Source organism: Bubalus bubalis, chromosome 21 (assembly GCF_019923935.1).
Source record: "Bubalus bubalis isolate 160015118507 breed Murrah chromosome 21, NDDB_SH_1, whole genome shotgun sequence".
Taxonomy (NCBI): domain Eukaryota; kingdom Metazoa; phylum Chordata; class Mammalia; order Artiodactyla; family Bovidae; genus Bubalus; species Bubalus bubalis.
The window spans coordinates 28,174,030-28,192,504 of record NC_059177.1 but is presented as its reverse complement, the minus strand read 5'-3'; the positions used below and the strand labels follow the sequence as shown (position 1 = coordinate 28,192,504).

General features: G+C 42.4%; 1 protein-coding gene and 1 long non-coding RNA gene across 3 annotated transcripts in view; both read right to left on the bottom strand.

Moving 5' to 3' along the window:
• PDZRN3 (PDZ domain containing ring finger 3) overlaps nt 1-18,475 on the bottom strand; it is a 272,619-nt gene that overhangs the window by 135,339 nt on the left and 118,805 nt on the right. The gene's annotated exons all lie outside the window — the stretch shown is intronic.
• Nucleotides 12,444-18,475, bottom strand: part of LOC123330995 — a 41,441-nt gene continuing 35,409 nt past the window's right edge. Inside the window, exon 2 of the long non-coding RNA XR_006547376.1 lies at nt 12,444-12,806. This is a non-coding gene — a long non-coding RNA (uncharacterized LOC123330995). The remainder of the gene's footprint in view (nt 12,807-18,475) is intronic.

The window sequence follows — 18,475 nt, the reverse complement described above, 5'->3', positions numbered from 1 at the left end:
CACTGCAGGAGATCCTGAGTGGAGAAGGAAATGGCAACCCCCTTCCCTGGAGAAGGGAATGGCAATCCACTCCAGTATTCTTGCCTGGAAAATCCCATGGACAGACAAGCCTGGTTGGCTACAGTCCATGGGGTGGCAAAGAGTCAGACACAACTTAGCGACTAAACAACCACAACCATCGGAGGGTGCTGTCCTGGAACCAATCCCCCTGGGATACTGTACCAGCAGGTTGTATCATTTTTAGAAATGACTTACAGATGGACAAAAAGCACATGAAAAGATGCTCAACATCACTAATTAATAGAGAAATGCACACCAAAACTACAATGAAGGATCACCTCACACCAGTCAGAATGGCCATCATCAAAAAAAAAAAAAAAAAAAATCTACCAACAGGGACTTTCCTGGTGGTCCAGTGGTTAAGAATACACTTTCCAATGTAAGGGATGCAGGTTTGATCCCGGGTCGCAAAATTAAGATTCCATCTGCCCTGGAGCAACCGAACTGGTGCACTGCAACTAGAGAGCCCACAGGCCGCAAACTATGGAGCCCGCATACTCTGGAGCCCACGCACCACGACTACTAAGCCTGTTTGCCTCAAGTAGAGGGAAGCCTATATGCTGCTAGGAAGATCCCGCGTGACACAACTGAGACCCCATGCAGCCAAAAAATAAACAAACAAATATTAAAAAAATCTACAAACCGTCAATGCTGGAGAGGGTGTGCAGAAAAGGGAACTTTCCTATACTGTTGGTGGGAATGCAAATTGGTGCAGCAACTATGAAGAACAGGATGGAGGTGCCTTAAAAAACTAAAAATAGAGCTACCATATGATCTAGCAATCTCACTCCTGGGCATACATATAGAGAAAAAACCATAATCTGAAAAGACACATACACCTCAGTGGTCATTGTAGCACTATGTACAATAATACTGAGGATATGGAAGCAACCTAGATGTTCACTGATGGATGTATAAAGATGTGGTACATACATACAATAAAATATTAGTCAACCATAAAAAACAGCCATTGCCATTTCCAGTGACATGGATGGATCTACACTGTCATTCTGAGTGAAGTCAGAAAGACAAATATCGTATGGTATCGCTTACATGTGGAACCTAAAAAAAATGATACAAATGAACTTATTTACAAAACAGAAAAAGTGTCACAGATGTAGAAAACAAACTTATGCTTACCAAGGGGGAAGGCTGGGAAAGGGATAAATTGGGAGATTGGGACTGTCACATACATACTACTATATATAAAATAAATAGCTAATAAGGACCTACTGTATAGCACAGGGAATTCAACACTCTGTAATGACCCATGAGGAAAAAGAATCTAAAAAAGAATAGATATACATATAACTGATTCACTTTGCAGTACAGCAGAAACACAACACTGTAAATCAACTATACTCCAACAAAAATTAATTTGCATAAATAAAAACAAATTGGAAACAATGATTTACACAAATATTTGCTGTTTCACATGACACCGAAGCTCAAAAATCTGTCCAGTAGCCCAGCTGCAGATCTACTTCATTCTTTTCAATAGTGACTGTCATTAAATTTAAGATTCAGCTTGTTTCTAATTTGGGAGGAAGTGCTATCTTGTAGCGTTGGTTTTCCATTGCATAATATCATCTGTAGCATCCTTCTCTGTGTATGTACTCAGAAACCTTGGCATACTGTTTTGTGATTGTATCTACAGCATAGATGTCTAATAATGGAATTTATGAGCCAGTCTGAACACACATTTTAATAGATATTGCCCAAAACTTCACCAGTTTAAACTCCCACCAACAGTTTATGAGGGTGCTTATATCAACACACTCATCAATGTTGCATATTATCAGATGGTTACATCTTTGCCAACATCATCTCGTTTTGCACTTTCTTAATTATGAACGAAGCACCTTCTCATTCGTTTATTGATGGTTCTGTTGGCTTACTTTTCTATTGAGTAGTTCGTATTTATCCTATAGACATGTAGGAGCACACAGGGAAGGCAGGAAATAAATCCTTTGTCTGCTCTTGCCAGATTACTTTTTATTATATTTCTGTCACCATATGTAAGTTCTAAGTTTTATTCCATCAAATGATCAATGTCTTTCTTTATGGCTCTGGGTAGACTAGGTTAAAAAAAACCAGATTTAGATTCAGACCTATAAATAGGTACCCATGAAAAAAATGTACAACCAAGCCTGGCCAAAATTATCCTCGAGTTCTGACATTTACAACAAACACTCCAGAAAGAGGTCTACACTTGTTAGAGTACAAAGAGTTCTGGACACCTGCCCAAAACCTTCCGGAGCAGAGCACTAAAAAATCCATTTATGGTCCTGATCTGCTGCTGGTTGTGCTCATTTGCCTGCAGACTTGGAGGATTCTTTCAGGTCAAGGCAGACACTACCAACAGTAGAGAGCTAAGTTCAAGTTCTGAGTGGAGCTGTTGCGATCGCCGTGCCAGACTTCCAGTGGATCTCCCGTCAATCCTGGCTCCTCCGATGGAAGAAATACAAAGGACTTACTTATTTAATACGTGTTGAGAGTACTCACTGGTTACCACAAAGGAGGTGTGGAAACAGTCCAGATATCTGAGAAGAGTGGTGTGTGTGTGAGTGGTGTGCATGTGTGTATGTGCGTGTGTGTGTGTGTGTGTGAGTGTGTGTCCTTTCACAGCTGGTTGTACGAGGAAGGACAGAAAGCATGGATGCAGTGGAATGGCCAGGGTTTAAGTTCTGTAACCTCCGTTTACTAGCTCTGTGTCTTTGGTTTTAACCTCTCTGAATCTCAATTTTTCTGTCCAGTGAATAAGGATAATTCTGTTATCTTTCAGGGTTATGCAAAGAATAGTAAGATCAGACACTTAGCACTAACTGCTAAGTGCCTGGGCTGTGTTAAACACTTAGTAAATGTTACTTGCTTTTAATATGTAAAATAACTCACCTGTGAGTAACTTTTTGAAAAGGTATAAAACAATTTCAAAGAAATGACAGTTTCTTTTAAATGTATAATTCTGGTATACCAAAGATCTTCCAAATAGATATTCCTACATGAAAAGAAATCTCAATTTCAACATGGCATAACATCTATTACAAGTACCAAAAATTTCATTATAGAAAAAGAGACATTAGATAAACAAGCAAAAACAAGCAAAGTTAACATCACATCTAGGTTAAGGACCAAAAGGATGCTGAGAGACTCTTTAAAAGGTTGCAGGCTGGACCACTGAGGTACATACAGGAGGATACTCTCAAAACAACAGGGAGGAAACTTAGAGACTATGTGTTGAATCTGTAGCCATGGCAATCAAAATATTCAGTTATATCATAAAATTGAATCCATATATATAATTTACACATCTGCTTTGAAAGCCAGCTTCATATTTCACTAGCAAGATGATGTAAACTTCTTGCCATGCACTTGGCTGAAACTTTCTGTGGACCAAAATATTTGCCAGCATCAAAAGGATAAATGGGTTAAGACAAAAGCAATTGATCTCATAGACATGACTAAAAAAAGTTTCTCTGATGTGGGATACCACATAGATAGGACAAGTGTAAGAGTGAGCTTTCCAGGTCAAAGCAAGTAATATAAATAACAGAAGAGGAAAATAGTACAGTGGATCCTCCAAAAACTAAAGAAAGAATTGCCATGTGATCTGACAATTCCACTTCTGGTTATATATACCTAAAAGAATTGAAAGCAGAATCGTGAAAAGGTAATTGTAGATCCATGTTATAGGAGCATTATTCACAACAGCCAAAAGGTGGAAGCAACCCAAGTGTCCCCATTGGTGGATGAGTGGATCAACAAAATGTGGTATATATGGACAATAGACTGTCATTTAGCCTGAAAAAGAGAAGGAAATTCTGACCTGTCCTACAACATGGATGAACCTTGAGGTCATGATGCTAAGTGAAATAAGCCAGTCAGAAAAGGACAAATACTGTCATGACTCCACTTCTAAAAAGGGCCTGAAGAAGTCCAATTCACAGAGACAGAAAGAATGGTGGCTGTCAGGGACTAGGGAGTGAGGAATTGAGGACTGTTGTTCCTTGGGTGGCTAAGAGGTTAAAGCATCTGCCTGCAATGTGGGAAACCTGGGTTCGATCCCTGGGTCGGGAAGATCCCCTGGGGAAGGAAATGGCAACCCACTCCAGTATTCTTGCCTGGAGAATCCCATGGACAGAGGAGCCTGGTGGGCTACAGTCCACGGGGTCGCAGAGTCGGACACGACTGAGTGAGCGACTTAAGGTTAAGGTAAGGTTCCTTGGGTAGAGTTTCCATCTGGGATGATGAAAATGTTCTGAGAATGGGCAGCGGTGAAAGTTGCACAACAACGTGAAATGTTCTTAATGCCACTAAATTGCACACTTAAAAATGGTTACGATGGAAAATGTCATGCTATGCATATTTTACCACAATTTAAAAAAAAAAAAACTGAAGCATATCTCTGTAGTGAGGTTCCCAGCAGGAAAAGGATGACATGCAGTCGTACCTAAGACAAATCAGCTTGACTTGCAAAGCAGGCACAGGGGCGTGGGGTGGACCACAAGGACCAACAGCAGTGACTTGGTCCAAAGAAGAGCACATCCTACAGAAGGTGCCTGGAAAGAGGCAGGGGGTTTCCACCCACAGCTGCAGCCTGAGACAACCTCACAACGGGAGGACAAGAAACGAGTCCCCAACTCCATTTTCCCTCCTCACTCAGATATCCTGCAGGGCTCCCCATGGCCAAACCCACCAAGAAGGCAGGGAGCACTGGAACTGCTGAGAGGGTTCCCTGGGCAGAGAGCAGGGGTCAGAAAGAAGGGATGGCAAGAGACATCTGGGGCAGAGATGAAGGGCTGTCCAAGGACTTTAGCTTGATCTGTAATGTTTCCACAATTCTCGAGAAGAATGTGCTCTTGCACTGCTTGTACAGCTCAACATTAATATGAAAATAGGTAAATGTTGTCAGTTCATTTAATTTTATGAAATGGAGATACCTCTGCTGCTGCTAAGTCGCTTCAGTCGTGTCTGACTCTGTGTGACCCCATAGACGGCAGCCCACCAGGCTCCCCCGTCCCTGGGATTCTCCAGGCAAGAACACTGGAGTGGGTTGCCATTTCCTTCTCCAGTGCATGAAAGTGAAAAGTGAAAGTGAAGTCGCTCAGTCGTGTCCAACTCCTAGCGACCCCATGGACTGCAGCCCAACAGGCTCCTCCGTCCATGGGATTTTCCAGGCAAGAATACTGGAGTGGGTTGCCACTGCCTTCTCCAGAAGATACCTCCAGTTCTTACAAAACTGAATTAGGGAACCCATGCCCAGGGATGTCCTAGGAGCCTAAGTGAGTAGTGTTACAATAAAACAAGTTTCACAGTATGTCAAGCTATGTCTATTACCAGTGGTTCTTCAAGCGTGGTCCCTGGATCAGCAGTATCACATCACCAAGGAACATGCAAGAAACAGATTTTCAGGCCTGACCCCAGCCATACTGAATCAGAAACTCTGGGGTTGTGTTTCAGGGAGAGAGGTATACGGGATGAGGTGGGACAGGAGTTCAAGGACAGATATTGCTGGAGCCTCTGAACCAGAGCTGCCAAGTACAGTGGCACAGGCTGTACACAGCACAACTGACGGAGATGCAATGCACGCAGAGTAGGATGAGAATGTTGCCTCCTAGGTTGTGCAGTGGCAAAACCTGCATACCAAACCTGGCAGTCCTTAAAACAGTGGGAAACCCACAGAGACGTTTTAACAGAGGGAAGACACAATCAGAGTGGTCTGGGAAAAGGTGCTGGTGGTACTGGTGTTACCTAGGAGACAGGTGGTGAGGAACTACATCTAGCCACTCTGTCCCATGTATATATCCCTGGGGCTGTTTACAGGCTGCATTAGGAGTGAACTAAAGTAAAAGATATCTTCATGGAATTCAAGTCATCTTTATAGCCAAACCTCAAAATCAGATTACAAGATGCTTGAGTCTAGATTAGAAGAAGGACAAGGGAAAGACAAAGAAAGACTATGATACACTTGTAGGTTAATTCAGCTCAGGCAAGCAGGTCTTGGTGAGGAAGACATGAGCTGCTGAGCAGGCAGTGGGAAGAAGCAGCCAGAAGACAGGGTCAGTTCCAGCTGGCGATACCGATCTGAAAGCCATCAGCATCCAGATGGTAGTGAAACTATAAGCATAGATAAGATGACTTGGAGAGACTGTGAAAACACTGGAGTATCTGTGCTGGGGACCAAGCCCTGGAGAACCTCCACCTTTAAGCTGAATAGAGGCAGGTGAAGGTGTGTGTGACACCTGACTTGGATGCAAGGAGACCAGAAAAAGCCAGCAGGCGCATGACGAAAGACTCTTGGTACGGAAGAGTCAGTAATTTTATTCCAGGGAGACAAAGCAGGAGACAGCACAGGGCAGCACTGCCCATGGGCTTTGTCCCCTAGAAGCGTCTTTCTCTGGTGGACTCTCGAACAGGTCATTATGGCTGTAACCCCATCAGGCTCCCTGGCCCCTTCCTCAGCCTCAAGAAAGACCTCACATGTTTGGACTTCTCTGCTGGAGCCCACGCACAGTCCTCCCATTCCCTATCATTTCTCATTTGTGACGAGCTAGACCAGCTGATTGCCAACATCCACTGGATCATGGAAAAAGCAAGAGAATTCCGGAAAAACATCTATTTCTGCTTTATTGACTACGCCAAAGCCTTTGACTGTGTGGATCACAATAAACTGTGGAAAATTCTTCAAGAGATGGGAATACCAGACCACCTGACCTGCCTCTTGAGAAACCTGTATAGGTCAGGAAGCAACAGTTAGAACTGGACATGGAACAACAGACTGGTTCCAAATAGGAATAGGAGTTCGTCAAGGCTGTATACTGTCACCCTGCTTGTTTAACTTATATGCAGAGTACATCATGAGAAACACTGGGCTGGAAGAAGCACAATCTGGAATCAAGATTTCCGGGAGAAATATCAATAACCTCAGATATGCAGATGACACCAGCCTTATGGCAGAAAGTGAAGAGGAACTCAAAAGCCTCTTGATGAAAGTGAAAGTGGAGAGTGAAAAAGTTGGCTTAAAGCTCAACATTCAGAAAACGAAGATCATGGCATCCGGTCCCATCACTTCATGACAAATAGATGGGGAAAGAGTGGAAACAGTGTCAGACTTTATTTTTCTGGGCTCCAAAATCACTACAGATGGTGACTGCAGCCATGAAATTAATAGAGGCTTACTCCTTGGGAGGAAAGTTATGACCAACCTAGATAGCATGTTCAAAAGCAGAGACAGTACTTTGCCAACAAAGGTTCGTCTAGTCAAGGCTATGATTTTTCCTGTGGTCATGTATGGATGTGAGAGTTGGACTGTGAAGAAGGCTGAGCACCGAAGAATTGATGCTTTTGAACTGTGGCGCTGGAGAAGACTCTTGAGAGTCCCTTGGACTGCAAGGAGATCCAACCAGTCCATCCTGAAGGAGACCAGTCCTGGGTGTTCATTGGAAGGACTGATGCTGAGGTTGAAACTCCAATACTTTGGCTACCTCATGCAAAGAGTTGACTCATTGGAAAATATTCTGATGCTGGGAGGGATTGGGGGGCAGGAGGAGAAGGGGACGACAGAGTATGAGATGGCTGGATGGCATCACCGACTCGATGCACATGACTTTGGGTGAACTCCAGGAGTTGGTGATGGACAGGGAGGCTTGGCGTGCCGTGATTCATGGGGTCACAAAAGTCAGACACGACTGAGTGACTGAACTGAATTGAACTGAGACCAGCTGAGGGAAGCTTCTCCAAGCTTCAGAGTATCAAAATGTGCCTCTGGGAGGGGTGGAAGGGCAGATGGCATCGGATTAGAAGAACGCTGGGTTCACTCACTCCTCTGTGATCTCTGAAGGGTCTCCAGCACAGCAGTGGGGAATCAGCAACTCCATCACATGGCCTGAAAACATGAGTGTCTCTCCAAAAAGACTATGCACCCTTCCAAGACACGGAGGAGGATACACTGCAGTTCGAGAAGGCCTGGGATTCTAGAAAACCCATGATTCACCAGGATCTTGCTGGAATCAATGATCATGTGCAAATCCGCCTCAAGTCTGAAAGTATTTTTCATGCTGCATGGCCACTGTTCACTTTGTAACACTTCCACCCTGCTACCTTACCGCTCTTTCCAACTAGACTGTAAACTCTTTGGAAATAAAGATCACCTTAACTCATATCTGATTCCTTATTGCCAAAGTCATGGCTGCCCTGCAGCAGTTGACTCTCAAGAATATTTGTTAAATAAATGAGATGGGAAAACTGATTTGCAGAAGTGCTAGTGGGATGTATGCCTCTTTGTTTATCGGAAGTTCTAAGACAAGTGTGTAAAGCAAGGTTGAGAAACTATAGACCATGAGCCAACTCTGGGCCATGTTCTATTTTTAAGGAGCTTTCAAGGTTTTAAATGATAGGAAAAAATATTTTGTGTGTAAAGTATGAAATTATATGAAACTGAAATTTCTGTGTCCATCAATAAAATTGTACTGGAATCACAACTATACCCATTTGGTATTGTCAATGGCTGTTTTGAGGCTATTTCAGTATTGTTGAGTTGTATTGTTGTTACAGCAATGACATGGCCCCAAAAGCCTACAATATTTACACTCTGGCCCTTGATCAAAAAAGTCTGTTGGTCCTTGATATCAAGTAGTGCTCAACTAGGAGATAAACTTCATATATCCATCAGAATATGAACTTCCTCACAAAAAGAGTTCTTTTCAGAGACTTTCCAGTCATTGGCATAAAAATAAAAGACATTTTAACATGGGGTGTGAACATCAAAACATCTTAGCAGTGTAAGGTAGTAGGCTCTGGACAAAGAAGGGCTACATTTAATCCTGATGCTATAACACTGTTTAATAGGTCTTACTCTCTAAACCTCAGTCTCCTTGGCAGTAAAACAGGCACAATGATAAGACCTCTTCTAAGGCAGTTGTTCTAAGAATTAAATAATGCAGGGTATATTTACCTGTTAACCTGGTATCTAATGTTTAGTAAGACTCTGATAAAAGGAACTGTAATACTTTCCCTCATTGCCTTTGGAGGAATGCTTCACTTGTGGAAAATGTCCTCTTTGATATTTGTCTCTGAAATGAATTATTCACATCAGACTGCAGTTTTTATGTTTAATGATAATAATGTGAATTACTACTCTAGGACCTAGTTGCTAACTATGAATTCACAGAAACCTCGATAACATGTGTCTACATGAAAACTTAAGATTCTTATGATAAAGTGAGATGTTCTAGCCAGTGAAATATGACAAGAAAAAAAGCAATAAAAGGTAAAGGTCTTTGAAAGAAACAATTCTCATTATTTAGAGATGACATAATAGGCTACTGTAAAACACTGGAATAACCATAAAACTATGTAAGTAGTTAACAATGACAAAAGCTATATGTATATATGTATGCATGTGTATATGTATGGCTACATGTACATATGCATGCATAAAGATTGGCATCAGTTCAGTTCAGTTCAGTCATTCAGTCATGTCTGACTCTTTGTGACCCCATGGACTGCAGCACGCCAGGCCTCCCTGTCTATCACCAACTCCAGGAGTTTACCCAAACACACTCTCTCTCTCTCTCTCTCTCTCTCTATATATATATATATATATATATCAGATCAGATCAGATCAGTCGCTCAGTCGTGTCCGACTCTTTGCGACACCATGCATTGCAGCACGCCAGGCCTCCCTGTCCATCACCAACTCCTGGAGTTCACTCAGACTCACGTCCATCAAGTCAGTGATGCCATCCAGCCATCTCATCCTCTGTCGTCCCCTTCTCCTCCTGCCCCCAATCCCTCCCAGCATCAAAGTCTTTTCCAATGAGTCAACTCTTCGCATGAGATGGCCAAAGTACTGGAGTTTCAGCTTTAGCATCATTCCCTCCAAAGAAATCCCAGGGCTGATCTCCTTCAGGATGGACTGGTTGGATCTCCTTGCAGTCCAAGGGACTCTCAAGAGTCTTCTCCAACACCACAGTTCAAAAGCATCAATTCTTCGGTGCTCAGCCTTCTTCACAGTCCAACTCTCACATCCATACATGACCACAGGAAAAACCATAGCCTTGACTAGATGAACCTTTGTTGGCAAAGTAATGTCTCTGCTTTTGAACATGCTATCTAGGTTGGTCATAACTTTCCTTCCAAGGAGTAAGCCTCTTTTAATTTCATGGCTGCAGTCACCATCTGCAGTGATTTTGGAACCCAGAAAAATAAAGTCTGACACTGTTTCCACTCTTTCCCCATCTATTTCCCATGAAGTGGTGGGACCTGATGCCATGATCTTCGTTTTCTGAATGTTGAGCTTTAAGCCAACTTTTTCACTCTCCACTTTCACTTTCATCAAGAGGCTTTTTAGTTCCTCTTCACTTTCTGCCATAAGGCTGGTGTCATTTGCATATCTGAGGTTATTGATATTTCTCCCGGCAATCTTGATTCCAGCTTGTGTTTCTTCCAGTCCAGCCTTTCGCATGATGCACTCTGCATATAAGTTAAATAAACAGGGTGACAATATACAGCCTTGACGAACTCCTTTTCCTATTTGGAACCAGTCTGTTGTTCCATGTCCAGTTCTAACTGTTGCTTCCTGACCTGCATACAAGTTTCTCAAGAGGCAGATCAGGTGGTCTGGTATTCCCATCTCTTTCAGAATTTTCCACAGTTTCTTGTGATCCACACAGTCAAAGGCTTTGGCGTAGTCAATAAAGCAGAAATAGAAGTTTTTCCTGAACTCTCTTGCTTTTTCCATGATCCAGTGGATGTTGGCAATTTGGTCTCTGGTTCCTCTGCCTTTTCTAAAACCAGCTTGAACATCAGGAAGTTCACGGTTCATATATTGCTGAAGCCTGGCTTGGAGAATTTTGAGCATTACTTTACTAGCATGTGAGATGAGTGCAATTGTGCGGTAGTTTGAGCATTCTTTGGCATTGCCTTTCTTTGGGATTGGAATGAAAACTGACCTTTTCCAGTCCTGTGGCCACTGCTGAGTTTTCCAAATTTGCTGGCATATTGAGTGCAGAACTTTCACAGCATCATCTTTCAGGATTTGGAATAGCTCAACTGGAATTCCATCACCTCCACTAGCTTTGTTTGTAGTGATGCTTTCTAAGGCCCACTTGACTTCACATTCCAGGATGTCTGGCTCGAGGTCAGTGATCACACCATCATGATTATCTGGGTCGTGAAGATCTTTTTTGTACAGTTCTTCCGTGTATTCTTGCCACCTCTTCTTAATATCTTCTGCTTCTGTTAGGTCCATACCATTTCTGACCTTTATCGAGCCCATCTTTGCATGAAATGTTCCCTTGGTATCTCTGATTTTCTTGAAGAGATCCCTAGTCTTTCCCATTCTGTTGTTTTCCTCTATTTCTTTGCATTGATCGCTGAAGAAGGCTTTCTTATCTCTTCTTGCTATTCTTTGGAACTCTGCATTCAGATGTTTACATCTTTCCTTTTCTCCTTTGCTTTTCACTTCTCTTCTTTTCACAGCTATTTGTAAAGCCTCCCCAGACAGCCATTTTGCTTTTTTGCATTTCTTTTCTATGGGAATGGTCTTGATCCCTGTCTCCTATACAATGTCACGAACCTCATTCCATAGCTCATCAGGCACTCTATCTATCAGATCTAGGCCCTTAAATCTATTTCTCACTTCCACTGTATAATCATAAGGGATTTGATTTAGGTCATACCTGAATGGTCTAGTGGTTTTCCCTACTTTCTTCAATTTAAGTCTGAATTTGGCAATAAGGAGTTCATGGTCTGAGCCACAGTCAGCTCCTGGTCTTGTTTTTGCTGACTGTATAGAGCTTCTCCATCTTTGGCTGCAAAGAATATAATCAATCTGATTTCGGTGTTGACCATCTGGTGATGTCCATGTGTAGAGTCTTCTCTTGTGTTGTTGGAAGAGGGTGTTTGTTATGACCAGTGCATTTTCTTGGCAAAACTCTATCAGTCTTTGCCCTGCTTCATTCCGTATTCCAAGGCCAAATTTGCCTGTTACTCCAGGTGTTTCTTGACTTCCTACTTTTGCATTCCAGTCCCCTATAATGAAAAGGACATCTTTTTTGGGTGTTAGTTCTAAAAGGTCTTGTAGGTCTTCATAGAACCATTCAACTTCAGCTTCTTCAGCGTTACTGGTTGGGGCATAGACTTGGATTACTGTGATATTGAATGGTTTATACACACATACATACATATGTTGTTGTTGTTTAGTGACTAAGTCCTGTCTGATTCTTTTGTGATTCCATGGACTGTAGCCCATCAGGCTCCTCTGTCCATGGGATTTCCCAGGCAAGAATGCTGGAATGGGTTTTTCCTTCTCCAAGGGATCTTCCCTACCCCTGCACACACACACACACAGTATCAAACAACAAATGAAATGAGTGATTCTCTACAGAAAAGCACAATGTTTTATTGACACATACAAAAGAATGTTATGAAAGAACATGAATTATAACACCTAAAATCAGTGAAAAATAAGACCACAGAAACAGAACAGTTGGTTAAAGGTCCAAAAGGAAATCTGGTGGGATGCAAGAGCTTAAAACAAACTTCAATCTCAGGATTACACAGCGGGGTGACAAACAGCCCTCCCATTGCTCAGATGTTGGCCAGTGCTTTCCTGAAGCTGCTTTCATTTAGGAGTGAGCAGATGCAACTGTCAGAAAGGAAGCGGGAGGCTTTTCGAAAAGCAGCATGAAATGAACAAGCAGGGAACACAGTCACTGAGATCCTGGCAGAGGATCCAATGTGTTCTGTAAAAGGAATTTAGAGCCTGTGAGTTGATTCATTGGATTTACAAACCAGGACAGGATAGTTTCAGTACTGTTAATAGTGTCAGACTTTATTTTTTGGGCTCCAAAATCACTGCAGATGGTGACTGCAGCCATGAAATTAAAAGACGCTTACTCCTTGGAAGGAAAGTTATGACCAACCTAGATAGCATATTCAAAAGCAGAGACATTACTTTGCCAACGAAGGTCCGTCTAGTCAAGGCTATGGTTTTTCCTGTGGTCATGTATGGATGTGAGAGTTGGACTGTGAAGAAGGCTGAGCACCGAAGAATTGATGCTTTTGAACTGTGGTGTTGGAGAAGACTCTTGAGAGTCCCTTGGACTGCAAGGAGACCCAACCAGTCCATTCTGAAGGAGATCAGCCCTGGGGTTTCTTTGGAGGGAATGATGCTAAAGCTGAAACTCCAGTACTTTGGCCATCTCATGCGAAGAGTTGACTCATTGGAAAAGACTCTGATGCTGGGAGGGATTGGGGGCAGGAGGAGAAGGGGACCACAGAGGATGAGATGGCTGGATGGCATCACTGACTCGATGGACGTGAGTTTGAGTGAATTCTGGGAGTTGGTGGTGGACAGGGAGGCCTGGCGTGCTGCAATTCATGGGGTCACAGAGTCGGACAGGACTGAGCGACTGAACTGAACTGAACTGTATCTCACATGCAAATTCCAGAGGGCATGCCTACCCTTCACTGGAAACTCACTGTTCACCAGACACTTCTACTCTGAGTGTGTGGAAAACATTTTTGGACTAGAAGGGCCACTTTTACTTTAATGTTAAATATTGCAAAAAGAAGACAGGATACCACTATCCTTTCTTATAGTCAAGGATGTAAATGTATCAGAACATTTTGGAGACTAGAAAACAGGCAGGCTGGGCAACTTAAAGAAAAGGAAATTTAAGTAACAGTATGAGTATGTACATATGTTTTATCCTTATAATACAGAACTCCTTTTTCCTATAGATATTCAAAATTGGTCTTAAAACAAAAGCTTAAAAACTGTGGTAATGCATATTACCACCAGTAGCTGACAAGAAATCACAGAGAAATTTCAAGTTTTCTCTGATTAACAAATTAGCCCCTCTAAACACACCACCACCTACTGAAAAAGCCATGACCTCTGGAAGCAGGCTGTGACCTCCACGGGCCACTCATCACAGGCTGCCAGTGCCGTCTGCAGTGTGGTCAGGTGTGCCCCCGAGGATCAGCAAACCTCTTTATTAAAAATGAAAGAGAACTCGGTCTTCTCTTGCTGCTTTGATGTGAGATCAGCAATTTCTAATAAAAGGGATTTTTTTTTTCCTGGATGGGGCTACAGAACCAAAATCTATATTTAGACGGGTGGGTATGTTTTCACTGGCAAGCTCTAGTTTAATTAATTTCGATTTATAAAGGAATAGCAAAGGTGAGTGACACTGCTACCCAGGCATGCAAATTCAAAGTGAACATAATCCTAGTTTACATTTTTGGAAAATAGCCAGTGTGTCTCGGGAAATGAAATGTACCTGAGAGGGACAAAAGACGTGGTTTCCTTAATTTTTTTTTTTTTTTTTTTAATAAAGAAATGTTGCTTCCTGTGGCAGATTTTTCAAAGGTACGGATAGGCATTAGCAGAACAGTGTTTCATGAAACTGTTTTGGTGATCTGTGTGAAATGCCTCTGCTAAACGCAGAACAAATTAATTAGCATTCATTAATTTTATGCATACCATATATTTCAGCATTTACAATTATGATGCTCTTTTGAGGGCTTCCTTGCTCAGAGTTATGACTCTGTTAAATCTTTTTTTTTTTTGGGAAAAAGAATGTATATAAAGGCAGAGGAATATCATGTTTTATGAACATGTCATGTTCTAAGGAACCAAGCCCCATAAAAGAACACTAAGGAAATATTTAGAAGCAGAACTTCAAAACTTTCTGTCCTTCTGTTTTGCCCACATTTGGGAGAGGGGAGGGGATGGTGAAATGCAGTCAGTTATAGGCATTCATGAAAAGGCTGAATCCCTTTCATGTTTGTAAAATTGAACATACGCAATAAAATAGAGAAAACACTAAAGCCACAGAGGCAGCTGCAGAAACTCTCTTCAACTGATTCTGAAGAGATTTTAAGCTCAAAGTAGTCCTGACAATAACTTTCATTGCTCATTTTGAGCAGTTACTCTATATGAGTAGCTGGTATCCAGACTGTTCCCATCTTTAGACTTTCCCACTTTTAGATATACACCCCCCACTTGCTGAAGTCCTCTGTTCCCCACTTGTCACTTGGCTAACTGCTATTCATTTCTAGATCTCAGTTAAACCTCACTCCCTCCAAGAGGCCCTCCCAGATTTGCCCCTCTCACTCAGGACATCCTGTTTATCTCCCTCATAGCATTTAGCACAGTATGTTGTCCTTATGTTTCTTTACTTTCATCCTTTCTCTACTGGACTCTGAGTTCCCCGAGGGCAGAGACCCTCATGTCAGTAGATCACAGACATTATGATGTCATGGTTAAAATGCCGGTTTCAGACCTGGCCAGCTGGGTTCCAATCCCAACTGCACCAATGCAGTAGCTGCGTGATCTCAGCACGGTACTTAACCCCTCTGGGAAATCATTTCTCCCTCCTATGTGGAGGTAGGGTATGTGGAGTGAGTATCTCACATTTCCTAAGGTTAAAATCAAATGTGATGATGCAAGTAAAGTACTTCATAAATGAGCACTGTTATTCTTTGCCACTGTATACCCAGTGCCAACTACAGCCCTCATGCTAAAAGATGCAGGATAAATACCTACTAAACTGAGACACTTTAATACAATTATATCTACGTATTCTCACAACAACTCATGAAGTACATCTACACCAACTTCACATGTAAGAGACTATAGAGATTAGTAATGCCTTCCTCAAAGCCTCACAGCACTCTGGAAACTTCCATTCCTTGAGCCCCAGCCCCACCAGCATAAACTGAGGACGTTATTTCTACCCGTTTCTCATGAAAGGGTGTCACCATCAACCTGTTATGGGCAGGGGCAGTCAAAAAACAAAGTACACACAATAAAATCCAGTAGGAATCTATCTATATTCATGAAACAATGTTTATCTGATTACAAACACAGTGTGATATGGATGTTCTGTCAGATCCTATAAACCCTTTGAGCCTCAGTTTTTACCTTCTGTGAAATGGGGATAATAAAGACACAGGAGAAATATACGAAGCCCTGCATGGGGTCTGGTATTAGTCAGGTGCTCGAAAAAGGCAGCTCCTGCTTCTGAGAGGATGTGAGCCACTAAATGATTCTTTAAGGTCTTAAGTTATACTTTATCATGGATCTCATTAGTTCAATGGTGAGAAATCATTAGAAATAGCGATTTTGCTTTCAAAGTACAGGGCAGCCAGAATGCTGAGGTCTTTGGGTTTGCAACAGATACTGTATGATGTTACGCCTTTAAAGTTTCTAGGCAAGAACAAAATGGCAGAAGAGTAGGTGGTCATGGAGTACATCTCTCTCCACGGATACATCAGGAATACACCTTCAGACACAGAACTGCATGCAGAGCACCAGCTGAGAGAGGAAAAGAATATATAGACCCACACAAAACTCGATAGGACAAAGAACTAGGGGGGGAAAACAGGAGTGTTAGTAGGATCGAACCTGCCCTCAGCCGGCGGGGAACTGAAGCAGGGGTCCAATCCCCACATCAGGGCAACTGTCTGAGTCAGAGGGGAAACATTTAAGGCTGACAGTGAACACTCCAGTGTTCTTGCCTGGAGAATCTCAGGGATGGAGGAGCCTGGTGGGTTGCCATCTATGGGGTCACACAGTTGGACACGACTGAAGCGACCTAGCAGCAGCAGCACCTTTGGTTTCTAGTTTTTGAATATTTGTTGTAATCTCACTTAATGCCATAACAAGCCACTTGTGGAATCTTCGTTCCTGACCAGAGATCAAGCCCTGAACCTTTGAAGTGGGAGCACTGACTCCAAGACTCTAGATGACCAGAGAATTAACCCTGCTGCTGCTGCTAAGTCACTTCAGTCGTGTCCGACTCTGTGCGACCCCAGAGACGGCAGCCCACCAGGCTCCCCCATCCCTGGGATTCTCCAGGCAAGAACACTGGAGTGGGTTGCCATTTCCTTCTCCAGTGCATGAAAGTGAAAAGTGAAAGTGAAGTCACTCAGTCATGTCCAACTCTTAGCAACACCATGGACCGCAGCCTACCAGGCTCCTCCATCCTTGGGATTTTCCAGGCAAGAGTACTGGAGTGGGGTGCCATTGCCTTCTCCAGTGCATGAAAGTGAAAAGTGAAAGTGAAGTCGCTCAGTCATGTCTGACTCTTAGTGAACCCATGGACCCTGCTGCTGCTGCTAAGTTGCTTCAGTCATGTCCAACTCTGTGTGACCCCACAGATGGCAGCCCACCAGGCTCCCCCATCCCTGGGCTTCTCCAGGCAAGAACACTGGAGTGGGTTGCCATTTTCTTCTCCAATGCATGAAAGTGAAAAGTGAAAGTGAAGTCTCTCAGTCGTGTCCAACTCTTCGTGACCCCATCGACTGCAGCCTACCAGGCTTCTCTGTCCATGGGATTTTCCAAGCAAGAGTACTGGAGTGGGTTGTCATTGCCTTCTCTGCCATGGACCCTAGTGAGTATCAAATAGTGAGAACTCACAAAGTAAACCACTTGAATACAAGACCTGGCATCACCCAAACATCAATAGCACCTTGTACAACAAATAAAACAAAAATACAAATCCAATCATCAGCAGACAGGATTACCACCTCACTCAGCCTTACCCATCAGAGGAAAAACAAACAAACAAACAAAAACTCAGCACAAATCTCACCCTAAAAGAAGCTTACACAAACCACTGGACCAACCTTAAGAGGGCAGAAACCAAATGGAAGAAAGAGTTCAAAACTTGAAGCCTGAGAAAAGGAGACCTCAAACACAATAAGTTAAAAAAAAGTAATGAAAAGGCAGAGAAATAGTACACAAATGAAGGAACAAACTAGAAACACAGAAGTCCAAATAAATGAAGAGGAAATAGGCAAACTACCTGAAAAAGAATTCAGAATAATGATAGTAAAGATGATCAAAAACCTTGAAAACAAAATGGAGAAAATGCAAGAATCAATTAACAAAGACCTAGAAGAATTAAAGAATAAATACACAAACAACACAATTACTGAAATTAAAAATACTCTAGAAGAAATCAATAGCAGAATATCTGAGGCAGAAGAATCAATCAGTGAGCTGGAAGATAAAATGGTGGAAGTAAATTCTGAAGAGCAGAATAAAGTAAAAAGAATGAAAAAAACTGAGGATAGTCTCAGAGACCTCTGAGACAATATCAAACGCACCAACACTGGAATTACAGGGGTCCCAGAAGAAGAAGAGAAAAAGAAAGGGTATGAGAAAAGTTTTGAAGAGATTATAGTTGAAAATTTCCCCAACATGGAAAAGGAAATAGTCAATCAAGCCAAAGAGGCATAAAGAGTCCCATACAGGGTAAACCCAAGGAGAAACATGCCAAGACACATATTAATCAAACACACAAAGAAAGAAAATTAAAAGCAGCAAGGGAAAAGCAACAAGTAACATACAAGGGAAATGCCATACACTTAACAGCTGATCTTTCAGCAGAAACTCTGC